Raw genomic sequence first — 22,212 nt, forward strand, 5'->3', positions numbered from 1 at the left:
CAGCTACAAGAAATTGCTCAATTATCATTATTGTTATTATCATCGTCGTCATCACCATCACCACAACTGGTAGCCTTGTATCCAATAACAGAGTCAAGACATTTAAGATTTGACTTTGGGGGGGAGCCCTAAGGCACATCAGGGTTGACAACTTTTATTCCACATTCCTTACTGATGCAGACTAATGTGAACTGAAGACACAGGGGCTTACCACTAAAGGAAAAAAATCAATCTGACTATGGCAGAGCTGCCAGACACCTCCAAAACAAAAAAGATTTATGACTCAGCCAGTCCAATTAAATTGTGCTGGCACTTTTTTTAACCAGCCATTAAGTTCAATTTTTTTCACCCTTGCATAAGAAGTATTAATTTATTACACTTAGATCCCCAGGATGGGAAAATCCCCCTACCCTCTTCATAATTTTCAGATTCTTTTTCCATTAGTCTCTTTTTACAGTGAGAAGACAACAAATGAGCTACTTTTTCAGATAATAAGTGCGGGAATGAGTTTCTAACTGCCAATACAGCCATGATGGATGTCGTGAAAAAGTGTAGAAGAGTCCAAAGCCAAAGGTTTAGAGTCAGTCAAGGGTTCTTGTCTGGCCAAAAATTTGCTTCAAAGGCAGTAGCCACATCTAGACAGCTGTGAAGTGGAGGAGGTTTAGCTTTGCAGTCTGAGGAAAATGCCCTTCTCCTACCACGAGTCAAGGGCAGGCTCTCTTGGGAAGACAGAGGCCAGCAGCTGCCTTCACAGCACAACTGCCCCACAGTTCGCCAGCACCTGACGAATCAAGTTTGGTGCTTTACGAGTGATTGATCTGGCCTCATGTTGTGCGCCCTTATTACAGCAACTCAAGCCTTTCCAGAGCATTTTTGCAGAATATTCATTTTAGAAATGCAGGCTGTAAGTACCATTACGGTTGTGCGTCAAGACCACAGCAAAGCGGTCACTCACAGCACTTCCACCATGATCTGCAGTGTGGGGCAGGGCAGGAAGGGGAGCCGACACCAAGAGAGAGGGGTTGACATCAGCTCAAGGGAGACATCACAGCAGCCAGTGCAGAATGAGCACAAGCCCACCCTTCACAACTGGCCTCCTCCGACTGTCCCCCTGACGAACAACAACTGGTCTGTTCCCCTTTCCGATTTTACAGTTAAACTGCTTTTTTTTCTTTCTTTAGCAAAGAATGATAAGGCAAAGATCTAAGTCCTTTCAAAAGACAAATCTTTCAAAATAGATCCAGTCCTCATTTTTCAACTTACAGATGAATTAGAAACAGTTGAATGCCAGTTGCCTGTCTGTGCTCCAGAACAGCTTGTTCTCTAACTGTGTTCAAACCCCTCTTTAAGACTCTCCCCTCAGGGCTTGAACACAACTACAACAGGATTTTAAAACCCTGTTAAATTAGTCAAGATCCAGGTTTTAAGACACAAACATGAATCTTAACCTTGCTACATCTGCCTTCCTTTACCCTCCAAAGGGATATAAAATACTGTTCAAGTATTCAAAAGCCATCAGTGATAGAAATCCAGTCCAGAAACACCCCCTACTAATGTGTATGAAATGTTTAATATACAGCTTTGAGCCTGATCCAAAGCTCTCCCAAACCTGTGGAGTAGGTCTCAGTCTCTCGTGGCTTTTGAATTAGGACCCTAAAGGAATAAATTGAGCTGTGCAATGCCTGTCAGCTCCCTAATGGCCTCAGAGAAGAAGCAATTAGGACTCTAATTAAAAGGTAAATGGAAGATTAGAATCTAGATAAAGTACCCATACTGGAAGTTTTGTCTATTAAAAGGGGACTTCACGACATTTGAGGAGACTCCATAGCTATGGAAGGAACGGTGGTATCAGGCAGGGTATCTTTCCCTCAGGCATGCTGTATTGCAGCAGTCCTGCAGTTGTTCTGTTCTCTGCAGCCACTGTTCCTTCTGCGTATGGATGGAACAAGCCGTTCCACAAACACAGGCCCAAAAAAATCTTGAATATTTCATCACACAAACTGTTCGCTGCAAATACAAACACTGCTATGTACAAAAATGCTCAGTCCATAAAAATACACCTTACTCTATCTCCCTTTCTTATGTACTCGATTCACCACCTCCTACCACGCTTTCCATCTGTCATATGTGGTTTAGTGCATAATCTGTTACCAAGAAAGGAACCAAGAGCCAAAATTTCACCAGGTATAGCAGGTCCATTACAAATATGTGCTAATGATTTCATTTAAAAGATAACAGAACTAGAGCAGAGCGCTAGAGATTCTTGTAAACACACACAGATCTCGAGGTTAATCCTCTTTATGGCAGCCAGGACAGAGATCAGATCTCACTCAAAACTCTTCATTACACTATGTAAATATCACATCAAGCAGGCCACAGGAACACCAAGAGAAAAAAAATTAAAGTATCTCCAGAAGTTCCCCTGGAAATTTTTTCCGGACTAAGCCCTTCTCCCTTCAGAGGCAAGGAGGTTTCTTGAGCATGAAACCTTGTTTATAATATGAGGTTTGGACATCACTCTTCTAGCATTGCCATGCTCACCTCCTCCTCAATTTTTATATTCTCATTTCTTTTTAGGAGGACCCAATAGGCAGACAATCTTAATATTTCAAAATAGTCTTCTGAAAAGTCCAACAGCCCAACCTGATGTCTACAAAGCAACCAAAATAAAATGCACAGAAAGCAATAAATAATCATAGTAATTTCCATCCAGAAACTCATACAGCATGATCCACCTGAGGACTTCAGAACAGTCAGGGCAAGACAGGTTAGTGCTGTGAGTCTCCCATTCCCATGTTCTCCAACCAGTTTTGATTTCCAGCTTTATGCGATGCCCCACTGTGACATAGAAACCCATGTGGAGGGAACACAAAATGGCCACATTCATCTTTTGAGGGCCAAAACAGAAATGTAAATCTCCAGTGATGCAATACCAGCAGCCAAGCTAGAGGTGAAATATTGTAGGCTGATTCACACCGAGCTGAAACGGGATGTGTGTGGCTGAGGAAGACTGGTATGAGGAATTGCAACAAAGTGGAGGGATGGCGCATGGCACTTAAGAGGCATTTAGGCTTAGGTTAGGAATGATGTCTTTAATTTACTATGGCAATACCACATCTTATACATTAATATGGGTAAAGTAAGTATACATATGTGTGTGTGTGTGTGTGTGTGTGTGTGTGCGCGCGCATATATATATAACACAGCTGGATGCAAATATAAACAAAATATTTAAGTTAAGTCATGGCGTCCGTCCCTGAGGATGTGAGAGAGCTGCTCAGCCAAACCGGCTTCTCGTATGAGTTGTTTCTTCTGCCACCTCAGAAATTATTTATGCCAAGACTACCACAGAGCCCCCGAACTTTGGAAGAATGAAGACAGAGCAAAAAGTAACACCTAAAAACCAAATGTATAAATATGCAATGTTCTTTCTGCTGAATATGAACCGCTGCTTTGAGTGTGTGCTGGAAATGTGAGAGAGATTGTTCGGCGCATTGGTGCCAAAACACCCAGCTCACAGGACAGCTGTTTCCTTGCCACACTCTGGTCACACAAAGGCTGATGGCTTGGGACCGGAGGGGAGGGAGCCTGGAGAGATGAGCACGGCAGAATGCAGAAGCCCCAACAGGAGAATAGAGGCTCAAATTGGCATCCTCTCCAAGGCAAGCTTTCTACTCCTGGTTTGCCTCTCAGCAGTCTATTCCATAGATACTGAGTGAGGCTACCCAATTTTTATGGATACCTTCTATGTCAGGCAGCCAGGCACTTCTCTCCCTCCTCACAGTCCAGACCCTCCGCAGCACACTGCGTTCCCCCCCGGCACCCGGGAGGATGTGAGGACACACAAAAAAAAGTGCACTCTCCTGCAGGGATGCAGGAGGTATCACACCTGTGGGACCCCATGGAGGTCCAGGCAGTCCTGAGGCAGCTGGAGTCTGCCCTTGAGTAGCACCCTTCAGCCTCATTTCCCCAAAAAAGCCAACACAGAGCTATCACCGTCCACTGGGAGAGCAGTACACTTCAGCCAGATACCTTCCAGGCAAAACCAGCACAATACAATACAGAATGCTTTATCTCCACTATTCCAGCTATGCAGGACTGGAGAAGATAAGGAAAAATCAATTTTAAAGCAATTTAATATTTAATTTGAGGAGAGACATAACTTGCTTAAGTGGACAAAATACATAACATACCTGTAGGTTGTTTAAACAAAAAGAGAAGAAAATAACACTGAGCAGGAACAGGTGTACTGGCAGAAGATTAGCACTCAGTCTACAATTGGTGCTGTGAAAGCAAAAAGTGCAGGTTGTCTCATAAATCCATACTGACATTTATAATATGTGTTATAATATCTTTATCATGAGACCTTGTAGCATCACACTACAACTGAATGATGAAGCCATGCTGATATAAAGAGGATATAACAAGCAGGTGGTGATAATATACAGAAACTGTATTTTCCATATACGTCATGTAATTACAGTAAGCTCAGTCTAGAAACTCTTATAAAAGTAATATTCATACTGGGATAGTATGCTGTTCTCCAGACTGTAAAATTGAACTTTCGTTATTGTGAGTGTGAAGGCCTGGTGCTAAAGGGACCCTGAGTTGTAATCTGCCAATGAAGAAAAGTAATTTTCTCAATGAATTTTTAACTACAGATTGTTAAAAAAAACCCTGAGTTTATAAGATTGCAATAAATAGCAGGGAAAGTGTTTGGGCAGAGGCCACTCAAATATACATGGTCACTCAAATCCCAGGCAAAGTAACGAATGAGTAACGGGGTCCTCTAACTCATTTTGTGGTTATGGTGTTTACATATGGGGGGAAAAAAGGCTAGAGAAAAGTAGAGGAACTGATACAAATCAAAATATACTTGCTAACATAGAACATCTTGCAGGCTCAGAGGCTGAGTTATACAGCAGTCGGTTGTCATTCTCGTTATAGTTCAGGGACAATTAGCTCCTCCACTGCAAACTCAGAGACCAGTAACTGCTAAGTAAAGAGGTACCTGCTTTCTACAACCTGGCATAAAGTATTTAGAATGCAGATTATGGTTTATCTTATTTTTCTACTTTTGAAAGTTGTACAAGTTTGTCAAGGAGGAGAAAAGGAAATTTGTTTGTGGAGTTTTGTTTATGGCACAAAACCATTTTGATAGTAAAACACAACATTTTGAAAGGTATTCCTATGGGCTGCTACCCAGAGGGCACTTGTTTATATTAAAAAGTTGAGAGCCTAAGATGAAGTGGTTGCCAGTGTGTGTAAGAACACCCCGAGTTCCCTGAAATCAACAGAAAGACTCTTGTCGCTTTGAGTCAAGTCTAACCACATCGTCACTGGGGCTTGTTACATTTGCATAATCATTACACTGAGATTTTATTGCATCCAGACCATAAGATATTACACTACATCTATCTATCTCAGATGCTGTATTTACTAGGTTTTCAGAGCAGGTTTTCTACTTCCTCTTCTCTTTCTCGTGTTAGAGTAATTGAATGCAAAACCATTTGATTAGAAAAACAAAAGGTACCATGTGAGCAATACTTTAAGCCTAAATATGAATACTTCAAGCTCTAAATTTGAACTCCCAAATTGTGCACAGTGCTCTTTGCTTCCACATTGGAATAAGATATGGGGGGAAAAAAATGCTCAGATCCAAGACTTTTGGCCTCATTTGGCTTTGGGTTGGTCCCTCAGAGAGAAACAAGGAACAGGCCCAGTGAAGTAGCCATGGTCCAAAAGCGAGATGTATTCAGTGGGCAGCAAAGAGAGGAGCAGAGGGCCTCAAGCTTCAGAGGTGTAACCTGCTTCAGAGCAAGAATAGACCTTTCAGCATCAGCCAGCGCCCAGCTGCTGCAGCTCACACGCAGCACCACGCTCGCCCAGCGATGTTGCCTCTGCCCTCCAGCTGCTCTCGCTGCACTCAGCTGCCCGCGGTGCCACCAGCTTTGGGCATGAGCTGAGCACCTGCCTTAAGCCAAGGCATCAATTAAGGGGCTGTTCGCACACACCAATGCAACAGGCTGCAGCCTCAGAGGCCAGTTTGAGACCCCCACATGACTCAAAGCCCAAGAACCCTGGAAGGGGCAAGTTATCCATGCTGGAGCAGCGCTGTCCATCCCCCCCCAAAAAAATGGGAACAGCATCACGCAGCCTTGAGCTAGGACTCAGATTGGGCCAACAAGAATTAAACAGGCCTTACGACCAGATCGGAAAATAGATCCCTGGGCTGCTGCGTTACAGACAGGCAGGCTGGCATGACCTGGATGAAAGAGCAATTCCTTCTCACCTCACCTTCTGCCTCTTTGGTTCTACATCTGAAAAAGTGAGCACACAGTTCCCCTAGACTTCAACTGTACAACTCAGTAACAACTTAGACTCATTTTGTAGGCAGTTTGCATGGATGTGAATAATTACAGAGAAGGCACATCAACAGAGAATCAAGCCCTGCATCTAATGTTGCTAATGCACTTAATAATAACAACCCCGCTTCCCTGGAAGAGAACATTAAACCTGTTCAAAATACGGTATTTTTTTCCAAATGATAGTATTTCTTCCCTCCTACATCATATCTACCTTAATCATCTGACTCCCACATAACTGGCTCGACTTCAATGACAGTCTCCTCTACTTGTTTAAAAGTCATGTTATTTCCACTGCCATCAAAAAGGCATGATTTTCAAGTGAAGTTATTAAGTTTCCAATACAAGGAACAGTGCGTGGGTGCTACTGAAGTAGACTCTCAGGCATGAAAAAGAGATTCCCTCCCTTCTACCAGAGGATTGGGTCTTCCTTCTCTCTGGGGCCAGGAGACACCTTTATTTATTACAATGTTTTGGCTGTCTCCAAAGTGAAGCCCATGACCCACAGAGAGCCCAGTGATCTAACACTGGCTCCATAGAAAGAAACTGCAGACCTTTCCTCCATGTGTCCTTCATGGTGCCGGATGAACAGAAAATTACTTAGTTATTTTAACTAGCTTGCTTACATCCAAAGTATTCTAGCCAAAACATTAAGATGATGGCCAATATAGGAACCCAGCTTTCCCTTGAGGCTCCATAAAGCCATCCTATCTACCTATCTGAAAACCACAGTCCAAGTGAACCTGATCTGTTAGAGCTAAAAGCAATTAGGGCTGATCCATATGCCTGATTCCCACCCAGCTGCTAAGCCCCTTATATGGGACACAGAAGAATAATTTTGTAATACTTTCTGAAGAAGTAGAAGTGAAAAAAAATCTCTTAAATTCTGACTTACAGCTTTTAACCTCAAGCTTTGTATCCGTGCAGACAGCATCATGGACTTTAATCAACTTTACTGAGTTTCAACTAGTTTTATACCAGCCCCCACATGTAAGTACGGACTTTGTCAAATGACGGTGGTTTATTAATTTTGTGACAATGATCTGAATTGAGAGCTGAGAAATTAATCTCAAACCAATTCTGTGTTTTGTAAGAGTCTCAGCTTCTTTTCTGCACAGATCTCTCAGCAGCTGTCAAATCACTGCAGGTCTCCATTTGCTGAATCTGACCTCCCTGAAGTTTCACTTCATTAGCTGCCCTTTCACAAGATCTTTCAGCTCTGTTCAGTCCCTCTGAATTCAGCAGGATGAGTAGACAGAGGGATGTTCCAGCTGCTACAGTAGGAAAGGTTTATGAAAACTGTATTATGCAGCACCTACACTATTAATGAATTAAATCTTCCAGGTTCATTCTTAAAACACTGCCATTGTTTCGAAACCTGTCAGAGCCCCTTAATCAAATTACAGCCTTCATTCAGCTCAAGATTATACCTGATGGTGTGTCAGTTTGACACACAGGCATCTGTCATTCTCTGACAAGGAGAGAAAGAGAAAAACAGACAAAAGGAAAAAGTAAAGAAAGTTTTCTTATGTTCCCCTCTGCCCTCCCTTAAGACAGATGTGCCACACAGAGGCCAGATTTACATTCAACTCAGATTTACCTGAGTTGATCATCTCAAAACACTAAATTGTACAACTGGTAGCAGGAGTGTTAGTGGTACCAGGACCAGAATGGCTCAGGACACAGAAAACGCATGCACATCTTTCCTGAGCCTGTGAAACTTGCTCTGCTCTTGTAGTTCACATTGGTGTGCACAGTTCAAAACTTATCCAGCCTAGGTTGTGTTCTAGTGCTGACAACCTACAGGTACACCCTGAGAGTTATACCTCTCCATGTTGCCATAAAACACTGAGATTCAGGACTAACATTTTCTGGAATCGAAACATCTTTCTCCAGTTCTCCGTGACACACTGTGAAGCTGTACTAGCCTACAAGGCAGAAGGGGCATGTCTGCTCCTATGCCAGCCACTTCTCTACAGCTTCAGTTTTCAATCACATGGCATTTTTGCTCAGCCTGGATGCTATCTATCTGTGCTGTTCCTGCATGGCAGTCCTTCATGGAAGTGCAGCATGGGAGTGGGTTAGCAGCAGTCTTTGGGTTAGCCTAGAGATTTTGTCCCCTCTAGAGTATCAAAGCCTAAGGCAAAACAAAGAATCAGCCCTCAACCCCACCTGCTTAGATGGTCATGAATCCTGAGGGCTTGTCCCACTGAGCCATCAACTCTGGTTATGGGTGGTGCAGCTGATTGAACCTCTGCATCCTCACATCTGGCACAATAGGATCAGAAAAGGAAAATTCAGACCTGCCCTTTCATCCTGTCCTCAGCAGCTCGTGTACCCTGGGGAAAAAGCAAAGATGCTCCTGACCAGTCAAGTTGCTATTCTGTCCTTCAGACTTCTCAGTGCTGTATCCTTTTCTGCTGGCCCTTCCTGACTGCCCCAATAAAGAACACCTTTTGTAAGTGATATTTTTCCCAGGAAGAAGTGTTCCCTGTTGGTCTTGTTACTGTCTACCCAGGGAGCTCCTTTTTGTCCCATTCTCAGACAGACCCCTGCTGCTGCAGCATCTAAAGACTTTATGCAGCACAACTGAAACATATCAGAAGTGGTCCATAGCCTCCCTGCATCAGAAGTGTGTGTCAGATGTGATGGCTGGTTCTTTTTAATCTTTGATCCATGCTACTGTGTTTGTGTTAAAAAGACAAGGTCAAAAATGTCTGTCTGGCACTTCAGATGAAAACTACTGAGTTTTAGTTGTCGTTGGAGTTTATTCCTCCGTCTCTTCCTTCTGTAAAAACAGAAAAGTTCCATTTTGACCACCCTTACCCAAGGTGGAAACAGTCCACAGTTATTCTGGTCTCAGGGAATGAGCACCTTGAAAATAAGCACAGGTTTTTATTCCTGGTGTAGAGATGAAATGACAGGTGCGATGTGTCTCTGGAAGTTCTTTGGCATTCAGCATGGATTGGACCCATGGGTTTATGCCCTGCTAAACTGTGTTGCATTGCCCAGGTAGGAGATGAAGAAGGACTATCTAGGCCCACAGTCAGTCCATTTACCTGAAATGAATGAGAACCATCAGCTGTGCTTAAGACCTGTCCACATCTTTAGTTTTGGACTAATTCCAATTAAATCGTTCCTTTGACTGAAAAACAGCAATAATAATCTTAAGCTCTTGTGTGGAAAACATCCAGTCTGAATCAGAAGAGCAGGGAGCCTGTCTAGACTCTTGAATGATGACAGAATTAAGCTGCAGGAAGTTTAAACTATTACTATATGAGGGCACCAAGTTGTAACAGTGACCACTCTGATTGCCTATTCACTGCCGTTTCCTTTTTTAGATGCCCCATTCATGTTGGTTTATCATGGGCTTGCGTTTTCATCAGAAGGGTGAGGCAAACAGAGAGTGGGGCTCAGGGCTCTCTCCGTCCAGTCAGTCCCTCTTTCAGTGTCTCTCCCTGGTTTGGAGTCAGACTGACTTAAAACAGCAGATTAAACCTGGCCAGCTAAAGTTTTTACTGCTCCTTGCCAGCCTCCTCTTCTTTCTGACAAATGTTGTCACAGTTGGTGCTGTTTTAATGGACACCGCTGCTGCTGCACCCTGCGGTTTTCCAGGGTACCTACAAAAACCTTCCCAAACCCCTGGCTCGGATCATGTTAAGCATGAAGTTGGTAAGTGGGTGCACTGCAGGATTTGGGTAGGTGGTGCAGCCCACAGCACTAGCCTTTAGCTCAGACTGCTCTTCGACTGCACAGTAGATGTGTCGGGGCCCCGCTGGGTCAGCATCCCCCCCCCATCCCAGCGCAGCTGGTGCCTAACTCAGCGCAGTGTGCCCCGACCACAGCCAAGTGCCAGTAGGCGTAACTCACACACAAAAAAGGGAATTGGCTGTTTAGTCAGCACAGCTGAGGAAACAAGTTGCAAAGAATCATTTATCCCTCACAGTTTTTCAAGCCTTCTTCCAAGTATGCAGTCAAAAGTAGCAGGGACCCACATCTCCTGACTGGGCGGAGGAGCGGTGGCAATGCAAAACACTGCTTGGAGTCTTTCAGTGCTCTTCCAGTCTTAGGAATATTTGTTGTATCAGTAGCTTGTAAAATTATTTTTGCTGGCAGCCTACAGCCCTAAAGCAGTAGTCACTCAGAATCAGGGTATATGGTTACACCTCTCATCCTACTTCTTCCCCAGAAGTCTTTGCTTCAGACATATCAGGGCTCATGGAAGATCCCTTCTGGCTGACCTGTATTGCCCAGCAGTTCCCTGGGAGAGGCGAAAAGCTCCAGCAACACAAGGAGACTGCTTTAGAGCTCTTTCGCATCACTGAAGCAGTACAATGCAGCATTAACACGTTGAAGGATCTGGTCCATTAACTATTAAAATTAGCTTATCAAGGGAGATGGGAATACTTGTGGGAAAACAAGACATTCAAAGCTTCTTGCGCATCCAAACCGTCCTCCTCTAAAGCATCATACCTCATCAGTTGTACTTGTAGCTTTCTCTCAAATGTAAAGGTGTAAAAAGGCTGCAAAGTGAGTTTTTCTTCTGCAGCTGCCATCTTAATCTCCATCTTTCTCCCGTTAGCAACAGAGCTGCAAGCTGCAGCATTATTCAGGAGTTTTGCAGTGTCAGGGCTCTGATTGTGCTCCTTCTTTTGAGATATTTGTTCACAGCAATTTAGTTCAAGGTACAACAATAACCCAAACAGCAGCAGGCCACTCTGATCTGGCTTCAATGTGGCACTGTATGTAGCGGAAAGCTGTTGTATTGTTGTTAGGTCTTGCAGAGTTCATGAAGCTGAATTATACCTTTTAGAGATGAATAACCCAAGTCATGGCACCCTCATTACCTTGGGCTGATTTCCTTTGAATGAGTTCTTTTGTTGTCACTCCATATGTATTACCACACTTGGATTCAGAAACATTCATGTGATTCTCCAGTCGCATTCTCCAGTCACACTGGAGAAATTCCCCGAAGGCAAGGGATCCTGAAGAGCAACCCCATTCCTATAGAGACTTTTGCAACCCACTCTCATCCAGACTTAAACCACTCCTTTCCAAAAGCCAAGAAATGCAGCAAGAAGATACTTTCAACTTTTGTGAAGCTTGGATTGGGCCATCACCTTGTCATTGGCTTTGGACCCATCAGCTGGCTGGCTGAAAGCCTATAGAAATGCGATCACTGGTTAGCCCAAAAGGCACACATCACAGCTAGAGCAGTCAGTTCACGAGGGGACCATATCATATTTCTCTTTCTCATTATCAGTCAGGAAAGCAAACAAGGTATTAATCAGCTTCTCCTTCAGTCACAATCACAAACACGCATCGACACACAAACAACCTGGCCAAGTTCACAAAGGGATTTATTAAATGAAAGCCTTCATACCTGACCAAACTTTGAGGAATTCTCGCTGAAATACTGCACTTGAAGCCTGTATGCCATCATGGGAGCAGCACATGATTAGCTGTGCTTTTATCCCTGTGCTGACATCTGAGAGGATCATAGGTTTTTTTACATTAGTATGCCTGGTGAAATCAGAGCAAACCCTTTGCTCTATGATTAATAGTGTGTTAAGCCACAGTTCCAAATTATTTCAACTTTTCAATGGTTATGGGAACATTTACAAGACTGATGGCTGGACCGTATACTGCCAACAGGCTGAAAGAGCTATCATTTATTACAGGGCTTTCTTGCAGCCAAAATGTGTAATACTACCCTGGTAAACTGTGCAGAAAAAGAATTATGAGTTTTGGTACAGCGTTTTCCCAAATTAGAAATCAAGTGAAGCTTTCTGCACGACAAATGTTTCTGTGTGTGGGGAGAAGGAGGAAATGTCATTAAACTTTCCCAAAAATGTAAAACCCAAATATTTCTGCACTGTGATGGTGCAACCAAGCTTCACTTATTGTGTTGGCTCATTTAATCCCATCATACCACAGTATTTTGTGGTGATTTGTTGTTCAGTTTCACCATATGCTTATAATAGCCTGATCTACCCATCATTTCCCCATTATTTTCTTGTAACAATGTCTTAACTGTCCCAGTACCTCTCTGAAGTCTGTTAATTGTCTTCTCACTGCTGCCAGTTAAATTCTCTTCTCCTCCCCTCATATGACAGAAGTAATTTTCATTTGATGATAATCAACATATCTCATTAAGCATTTGAGGGGACTGAGGCTTTCCAAAGCTCACACATCAAGGATTTGCTATTTTGGGTATAGGAAAAATGCAAAATCACTGACCTCGGTATCTCTGTACATCTCTCTCTATCTGTATGTGTGTGCATGCATGTACGCATGCCACAGCCTCATGTCATCACAGAACCCACAGGCAAAATCTCCATTATTCTGATAGTAGAAATTTTTCAATCACGATTAAAAGAAGGGGAGAGCTCCGCTGCACAGAGAACAGGAAAAGGCTGAGGAAGCACAATTGTGACTCCAGGAAAACACGTTCACATTCCATGACGTGATTCATCTCATCCGCCTTCTGTTCCCAAAACAAGCTCTCCAGTTTTGTCATCCATACCCTGCATGGCTTAAAGCAAAGGAGAGAAATGGTCTTAGGAAAGATTTTGAGCTCTGCTGAGACCCTGGTAATAAGCAGAAGCTTGCCTTGTGTTGAAATAACAGGATCTGAAAAAAATGCTGTTCCAAAACATTAGCTCTCCATGAAAACTGAATCAGTGCTTTAGGCCAAAAATTCCTCCTGGCTCACATCAAAGGAGAGCAGATAGCCAGCATGCCCCAAATGACTATCAAAATGTATGTATCTTTACCACAGCAGCCTTTCTTTGCTACACACCTTCTATGAAGCCCTAGGGCAAGTCACCATTCTTTGCCTCAATTTCCCCATTGGTAAAACCAAAATAATAATATTTCCCTTCCTTTGAGACTTTCAGATAAAAGGTCACAGGAAATAAGAGCCAAACATTACTAGTACTATCCTTTCCGAGCCTCAGTAATTAGTTCCCCACTGGGCTCCTGGATTCTGATGCAAACTTATTGGCATAATACATTCTGTGCTTGTATTGTTGTATTTGCATTGACCTCCATCTCCAGCAAAATCAGAATAAAACGTAATTTAAAAACTGATAGGAAACACAAGAGGCAAACAATTCGGGTTGTACTGAATAAGTTGCAGCTAATGCTCTATGCACATAGGACCCAGCATGTGCCAGCTCTGTAGTCACTTCTTAAAGCAATGTGTAATGTCAGGGTTTGGGCTTTTTGGGGTGCAGCTGCATTTTTCAATTCATTTCCAGCACTCACATGCATGCTGGGAATAAGCGATTGTGGTTTTTTTCTCCCTTTTCTCTTTAGAAATGTGTGATTAAAAAGAAAAAAAGAGTCTTCATTCTTCAAGACAGCTCTGCCCGTGCTGATATCAGATTAGCCAGGCAGGAGTTCAGCCTTGGGGGGGTGATGAACACTTACATCAGGGCCCAGAGGCTCAGCTGTACTTTGAGGAGAAGCAAGGGGAAGAAGCCAAAGTGGCCCTATCAATCTGTCATCTGTCCCAGGAGCACCTCCCAGTTTTGGTTAGATAACAAAGTGCCTTATGCAGAGTTTTTGCTTCTTTTATCTCTCTGGTTAAAAAAAGCTCTGCCTGGAGTAAGTACAAAGTGAAGGCGGTGGTGGTGTATTTCATGTGGCAGCCAGGGAAAACTTCTATCATGGTGGGAGGAGAGAGAAGGGCTCACTGCATGGCACAGAGCTGGTTGGATTCAGCATTCTTCCGATGCCTTCTTGAACTCCTCCCAAACTCACAGCCCCTTCGTCAGCCTGCCTTGTCTCCAAACTCTTGCATTATTCCTCCCAGGCTTTGTGATTTACACTGTTTGAAGGAAGCACGACTACCTTTAAAGCCACCCCTGAGCTCCCCTACTACCCAAGCCTGGTTCATGGCAAGCATGAAGGAGAGAAGGGGTCAGCAAGCTTTCGGGTAGTGCATGCCAAGTTTTATTTCTCTCTCCCACCCTGGAGGTTAAGGATGCCTTAGGAACACAGCAGGACCCAGAGGATGCTGCCTCACGAGCAGACATCTGCTAGATAGCTTGGGACTTCGCAAGGATCCCATGGAGGTGTAAAACTGTGGAGATCTGAGTCAGGTCCACAGTCTGGAATAGCTATATCCTGACGGAAGATGGTGCCGGTTTGAACTGCTGCTGACTGAGACTAGAATCTGGCGCCGTGCTTTCCATTTGCTATGGCATACATTTTTTTAAAACCTCACGTTAAACACTCGTATGCGATGTTAGAGACAGATCTTTTTAGCCAGAAATGCCTGGGGTTATTTTTTTCCCCCATTTACCTCTGAAACTGGGAGCCTGGTCTAGTTTATTTTCTGTGAGGCAGGACACCATCACACTGAAGGATGTCCAGTTTTAGCCAAGTGCTCATTGTACAAAGCATATATCAATGAAGTGCTCCAAATTAGCAGTGGTCTGGCAGCAGTAATAAAAGCTGCAAGAAAGAGACTGTGTAATTGTGCTTGTCATGAAGAAGAATGTAGTCTGCAGCTGGTGTACAGAAATGCCTCAAATCTGTATGGGAATCAGAAGAAAATCAAGTAAGCTACTAACCTCTAGCTCAGAGAGAGTTCAGCAAGGTATCTCCTTCAAATACTACATTCCTGCCACAAACACACAGCATCCTGGTGGTGTCTCATCTCCCTGCCAGGCCGGACATTTTGAAAGTAACTTTTGCAATAATCTCTTAGCAATATTTTCCAGGCATCTTCTTTTTTCTTAGTTTAGATATATGCACGCTTCAAAAATCTTTGTAAGCTATCTCTTCTGGTAGAAGAGTGCCACCTCATGACTGATAGAGAGGAATGAAACAGCCCACAGCGGTAAAGCTGAAAGCACTCAAGTCCTCACAGCCGGGGAGGACAAGAACAGCTCATGCCCTGTGTACCCAACCATCTAGCACCACAACACCCTGAGACAAACACTCCTTTGCCAAACAAGTGTTTCGTGTTCCAGGAGAAAAACCTTAGCACCTTTGCTGAACGCCAAGCCCATCCTCAGTCTTGAACAGAAAATAATTACTCAGGAGAAACAGATATTTTGCAGGCTTCTATACAAGGTGCTTCTTGCTTCAAAAGCCCATTTATTTTTTATTTTTCAGACTGCTCTGCACTATCTTAGGTACCTCTCCTCTGAGAACTGTGCAATTTCGAGTGTGAGCACCCTCTTCTACTTGCTTCCTCAGGTAGCTCTCTCCGTACATAGCCACCTCTTCTCAAGTTCATTATTTTTTCCTTACTAAGACAACTAATTTTTCTCACCAGCTGAGATAAATATTGTTAAACTAAGGAGAATTTCGGGGTGCTAAAAAGTCCTAATGACTCTTTGTTGCTTCCATAAATGAGGTGCATGTGTGAAAGAAACTCAGAATTTCTTTGCTCCATCACAAGTTGGAAATGTTCGTGGCAAAATCAGACACATATTCTCATGGATTGATTTGTCTATGCTCCTCCCAGAAACAGTTACTTTAAATATTTACAACACATGAACAAGGAATAGAGGAAAATAGCCTTTTGCTAGTTTTTTGCTTCTTTTTTTTTTCCTTTTAAATGAATTCAGGCATTAAGGAAAGTGCTACATTGAAAAGGCTAGAGCTTGAAATGTGTTGTTCCTATTTTTTCCCAGAATAGAAATATCAGGAGAGCAGTACTGAAGCTTTCCTAAAATCCCAACTCTACTGCTGCTATTCTCCTTTACTGGACTCATTGCTAAATGCTAGGCAGTAATTAAAGATCAGAATCAGCTTCTTCCTCACCACCTCAAATAAAACCAAAGTCAATTAAAACCAAGTGAAGTATTAATTTTTCTGAAATGGTCATTGATCTACTAGCAGGTATATTAATAGCACCTATTATCAGACAGGATGCCAAGCAGCTAAAATGTGGATACAAATTTTGACATAACTTGAATATTAAATAGTGTTTCAGAAGTGAAAGATTTTGCATCTCATTCCCTGAGGCAGCCAGTTTTTGCTCAGTCCTGCATTTCAAAAATGTGCTGGTAACGTTGACAGATAGCCAATATTATTAACCTGAAAGCATCAACTTAATAAGTCTCATCCTATAAACTGAAAAAAAAAGAAAAAAAATCAAAACCCACTTGCTGTTCAGTGGGAGGATTTTAACAGCGCAGATGATTTTCTTTGCATAACTGCTAGAAGGCCTGCAAAAGTTCATCAAAAATCAGAGCTGCATGAAGTCTGGAATTGGCTGATTCTTTTGTTACGATAAAGATAACAATAGCTGAATCAATAATCCTAATTTAAATTTTAATTAAAGATTATTGTTATGACAGATGAATTTTTAAACTTAGTGTGTTTAACGGTTTCCCTTAGAAAGGTTTTTGTTAAGGAGTTGACCAATCACACTAAATAATAGCATGAACACATGACTGGTTGCTTAAACTCTCGCCCGTTAAGAAAATGAAAGGGTATAAGGTCTACTATCCAAACCCATCGTTTGAAATACTAACAAAACTAGCCCAGATATTCCTCCTCCTCCTCCCAGAGCAGGTAAGTTAGCTCTGGGCCATGCACAGTGGGGGGGTCCTTCAGACAGGACTGCAGCGCTGAGCCCTTTCGGCTCTTACACTGAAGACTTATAAAACCGGGGACATGCTTCAAAGAATCTGAGCAAAATTTCTCCACCTGCCAAGGGCTATACTGCCAACAGGTCATAGGAACAGCAACAGGGCTAGAGGCAGGTCCATGCTTAAGCCACCAGTGAGAGGAGAGGAAGAGCTGCCAGCTGAATTAAGCCCAGGTCCAACCACCATCACCAAAGGACAACACCTTCAAGGAGCTGAGCTTCATCCAAAATGCCCAGAGAAAGGGCCTGTTGCTCGTTTGCTTGGTTGAAGAACCAGAAAGCAGCTGTGCTGTTATTAGCCAGTGCTACGGAGCTGGACCGATCCAGTTCTCACACATCCCCATGCCCAGCTGCTTTTTGTAGGCTGACGTGTGATAGTAGCTGGCCTTCTCAAATGGCAGCTATGACGGTTTCAGTGATGCCATCAGGATTTAGAGCTTTCTTCTGAAAACCATGAAGCACCTCTACACCAGTCCTCTTGGTACTCTTTCGGGTGAAATATAAATCAAAAACAATCTCTGAAACTAAGATATCTTTAGAAAAACTGATTTCTTCAAGTTGTCTCTTCTAAAAGCAAGTACCACCTACCCACATTTAGCTTGTTTTCCAGCCCACCTAAAAGGATGCACCGTTACAAAACTGCTCAGGCAACCCCACTGAAATGTTTTGTTGCTTACCAAAAATCCAAGTGATTTTGGATAGAATAGAATTTCTCTTTATTTGTGTTGCATTTCCAAACATCACTTCTCACCAACAGCTGCCTGGCAGAAACAAGTGCTTTATCCCGAAGTCTCTTTCATCTCCTCCTCCGATTTCACAACAGCTAAACCAAGCTTCAGCAATGCCATTAGCCACAAACCTAGAAACAACCACCAGAATACTTTGTGGGTGATTCACAGATTTTGTTGTCAAAAAGCTAGTGATCTTCCTTATTTCCTGAATTTTAAAGCATGCCAAGCTGCGTGTTCACACTGTTTTGTCTTTAATCCTGGGTTCACAAACATTTCCACAGTAAAATGTGACATTTTTATTAAAATCTCTAAGTCAGCGAAGTTCAGGATAGAGCAAACCTTGGATGTTCTGTTCTTTTTGTAAGCAGCATTTTAAGAAGAGAAACAAAAGCCATCTAAACATGCAGACTCAAATTACACGTTTAAGAAGTCTGCACAGCAAGAGGTGAAATAGATCACACATCTATTTTAATTAAAAGTTTATCTCACAGTCATGACAGCACAAGTGTGCAGCAGGTACAAGCTGTTACAGATAATGCTTCTTTCACAGCAAGCAGCATTCCAGCTAAAGGGGTTTTTCTCCCAGCCATCCCTTGGTATTAATGTTAATGTGGCATTGCAGCAATGCCCAAACATGCCTTGTTCTAGCCTCGGTCCCAGTTACCACTGTGTGCTAAATCCACGTTCCTCAAGAAGGTTGCATATGCTATGCATTAGGTAGCATAGAGCCAATATAGCAGTCAGCTATATTTCCACAAAAGATTGGCTCTCTGGGTATGCATCTTAAAGGATGCCATCTTAGAAGAGTTTTCACATAAACAATGCGTCTACCCCTTTCCAAGACCAAATGCATTTAGGGTCTATATTCACAGCAGTTGAGCAGGCAACCTGCAGAGCATCCAGCTCTACTAATGTCATCCATGGGCATTGCCCTGGGAAGCTTGCTGCAGGTGCATCAGAACAATTGCTTCTTGCAATGTTAGCCTGAACATTTTGGAGAAGCAGCAGTTCCCATCCAAACTGCACATCAAAACTGGAGTTTTCAGAAAGACATACGGTTTTATCAAACTGTGAAGTTTAGAAGTGTTAGAGGATGTGTTTTTCTCATCTTCATTTCCTGCCTGGAATTTATATCTACCCCATTCCCATCTTCTGCCTCCCCAGCAAGGAGTGGAGAGAGAGAAACCTGCTTCTGAGGTGCTGATCTCTGGGTTTATGCAGAACAGGGAAGAACAGGAGCTGTTCTACTGCCCTTTTCCCCAAGATGAGCAATGCAGCAACTCAGGCAGCTCCTTGTTCACCCTTCTTTTATGCAAAACTAGATTTCCCTGTGGCCCTCCACCTCTTCATAAAAGGAGAGGGAAAGGGCAGGGGACTCAGAGCCCCTGGAGGAAAAGGGAGTCCCTTTAGCTCCTCTCGGCCTGAGATCATGCTGCAGGAAGCCAGCTGTAGCACAGCATCACTGCACACCAGTGTGTGGCTGGGCATCCCGCATCCTCTCCTCTCCTGGTGCTTCTATGAGATGTTTTTCCCCAACAGCAGTGAATCTAGTGACTGGAGAGAGACCATAAAACAGACTAAGCCCAAAGTGCTTTCAAATGCCAAGGTAACTAAACCGGAATATTTGTGTGAACTATGTATTTTCTGAGGTTCTCTGGTATAAGAATTAAAGATGTTGCTTGTGACTTTGGAAGAGAAACACAGAGCCAACAGGAACTCATGCAACGGCTGTGCTTCTTGCTGGCTGATCATCCTCTCTGTTATGGAAGCAACCTAACAAGACAGCTGCAGAGGTCCAAAACCATAAACAGGACTATTAGCCTGCAGGTAATATACCACCAGGGGTCTTCTCCACACCCCCTGCCACCTCAGATCCTCTCTGCTCCATGATGTACCTCCGCTCTGGTGGGTCAGGTTGCACTGCTTAGCGAAAAATCCTGCCAGGATCCTTCTCTGGTGAGGCATCGGCAGGCGGCTCAGCTGGAGCCCGGTGCCTCTGCTGCCGGCTCCCGGCTGTTTGTCAGGGAATCGTAGAGCAGGCTGCCTGCACACTGCGCCAGGACAGAGCATCCCATCTGCAGGCCAGAATTCAGGAGGAAGCCCGTGGATTAATAGCAATGTATTTTTAAAAGGCCAGGACAGCTCTTCTGCTTACTCAGCACTTTGCATTTTGAAAGCAGAGCCACCGTAGATATAACTGTGTGCTGCAGCTTCTTTTAAACAAAATTCCCCTATATCCTCCTGTGGTGGGTACCTGCTAGGAGAAATATAGCACTTCAGTGGTGCTGATTCGATGTCTCAGAAACCACTGAATCTATAAATGTATCCTAACAGTCAAACACAGAGCAGGGTACAAAATCCTGGTACTTCATGTTCCAGCTCCGCTGAATTGAGTCTCCCGTTTCCAAGGACTCCCAGTGCCAATTCTGAAACAAGCTTCTCTCTCTGGTCAGACACTGTGTTATTTGATATATTAAATTTCACAGATTTAGGCAGAAAAAATGTAATCATCATCCATTTGAAAAAGCACAGCTGAAAAAATGATTAAAATTCATAAACATCAGGCAGCTTGATCTGCTGGGCATGGCCTCAATATAAGGCTAAATGAAGGTTAAACATTGGCTGAATAGTAATTGTACCGTCTCTTTGAGAAGCTGTTTATTGAGAATGTATATGGTACTGTTAGCTAAAAGTGGCAGCACATCTGAGATTGAATCAGACAATCTTTTCTGCCTTATGCATGCCATTTCTCAGACTAAGCTACATGCAGTTAGAAGGTAAGAAATTAGACACAAAATAGTCAGTGAGGTATATTTAATTCCTGATAGGAGAAATATTATCCAGGTATATCAGACATTTCTAACTCAGCATTTTTCCATTGGAATATATAACTTTACTGGCATTGAAATCTTCTACTGCAGGGGGGAGGAATGTGCTTTTTTTTAATATTTTGAAAAAAACTAAAACATGGCCATCTTTTTCTAATTTAGATGCTGCATTATACAATATATCACAATTGAAGAAGTCAGAATGAAAACAGAATGCTTTGACTGATCCAAGTTAGACTTTGTTTAGTATTTAACTGAATATCAATTCCATTTTTTTATATTGTTTGTTTTCATCTTGTTTAGAAAGAAATAGATTTTGGAGTGTCAGAAAGTCCCACTGACTTGAAATTATGGCTTCTTACCAGCTCAATTTCCTATGCATATTCACCTTTTGTGCAAACATGACCTAATAATATACACCTTCTCCCACAGGGGATGTGATTTTGTTACTATTGTTGGTGGTCAGGCCAGCTGCGCCAGCCCACCCCATGGCAACTTGCATTTTCTGATGTGGAGCTTGTACCTGGTCCCGTCATCAGCTGTGAGACAGACGGCAGCTACTACAGACCTCTTTGATCAGAGTTCACAGATAGCATTAGGACAAAGCCATAAAATTTCAAATATAGTGATCAGCTTCTTGGTCTGATTAAGAAAGAATTGTGAAAATAGAAATACCAAATTACTCGATTCATATACAGAAAAAAAAGCACCAATTTTAACTTTAGAAAAGGAAAAAGAAAACAAACAAAAAAAGCCAGTGAAAGTTAATTCCTTATATTCTTACAGGAGAAAACATCTGTCCCGTGTCCCTTCCTCTCCCAGTCACACACCCGCTCCTCTCTCCAGTCACTGCACCAGAGCCAGGAGCAGCCATGCTGCGATGTAGTTGGGACGTGGAGGAGACACGCACACTATTCACAACCCACAACACGAGGATGTCGTGCACAGATTCCCAGGCATGCTGAAACACAGATACATTGAAATGGTCACTGGCACCCTTCCAGTTTTCACTCCTTTCAAGAGCTTTAGACATTGCTGAGGATGAGATAAGCATCCAATTCCCAGGTGTGTTCTGAATCAAGTTATCAGAACCCCTGGGAATTTCCCATTGCTAGTGCTGAATGGGAGGTTATGTATATTTAATTATTTTTACTCAAAATTGAAAAAACCACTGATTTCTTCTCAGATGTACACAAATACAAAAAGAAGGGGAAAATGTCTTACCACAGTGTGGTATTTGCAACATTTTCCAGCAATGACCACTGATGCTTTGGGCTTTGCAGAAAGTGGTGAATTCAGGGTACAACATGACTTTTTTCTTTTTTTCTTTTTTTTTAGTCTGATTAAAGATAACAAATTAATTAATATGGAATGTTTCTCACAATAACTTGGTGTCACTATGAAAATTTTATTCTAAATCTCTGTTCTTTTTTGAGGCAATCTTTTTCACACCAGGGAGAATTGCTTTGTACAAATTTGACAGGGGAAGTCTAGATGAGGAAGAGAATATACTGCAAGCACATCTACTGCCTTTAAATCTCAGCATATCCCTTGTGGCACCCCAATAAAACAGACCCAGCAAAACTAGATAATTTGCCAAAGCCCACACGATATCTGCAGGAGAACCAAGGTATCAATCAGGAGTTCCTGACTCCTAGCCTTTTGCTTGTTTT

The 22,212-nt window shown here is 42.8% G+C and overlaps 1 protein-coding gene and 1 long non-coding RNA gene across 3 annotated transcripts in view; one reads left to right on the forward strand and one right to left on the reverse strand.

Moving 5' to 3' along the window:
• The window catches only part of LOC138685660 (uncharacterized), a 41,686-nt gene extending 21,615 nt beyond the window's left edge, over nucleotides 1–20,071 (reverse strand). The window contains exons 1-2 of the long non-coding RNA XR_011325015.1: nucleotides 19,607–20,071; nucleotides 17,658–17,839 (exon numbers count right to left, since the gene is read on the reverse strand). This is a non-coding gene — a long non-coding RNA (uncharacterized lncRNA). The remainder of the gene's footprint in view (nucleotides 1–17,657; nucleotides 17,840–19,606) is intronic.
• Nucleotides 1–22,212, forward strand: part of KCNJ6 (potassium inwardly rectifying channel subfamily J member 6) — a 164,598-nt gene that overhangs the window by 132,722 nt on the left and 9,664 nt on the right. The gene's annotated exons all lie outside the window — the stretch shown is intronic.

The sequence above is a fragment of the Haliaeetus albicilla genome, chromosome 6 (genome assembly GCF_947461875.1).
Source record: "Haliaeetus albicilla chromosome 6, bHalAlb1.1, whole genome shotgun sequence".
In the NCBI taxonomy this organism is placed as follows: domain Eukaryota; kingdom Metazoa; phylum Chordata; class Aves; order Accipitriformes; family Accipitridae; genus Haliaeetus; species Haliaeetus albicilla.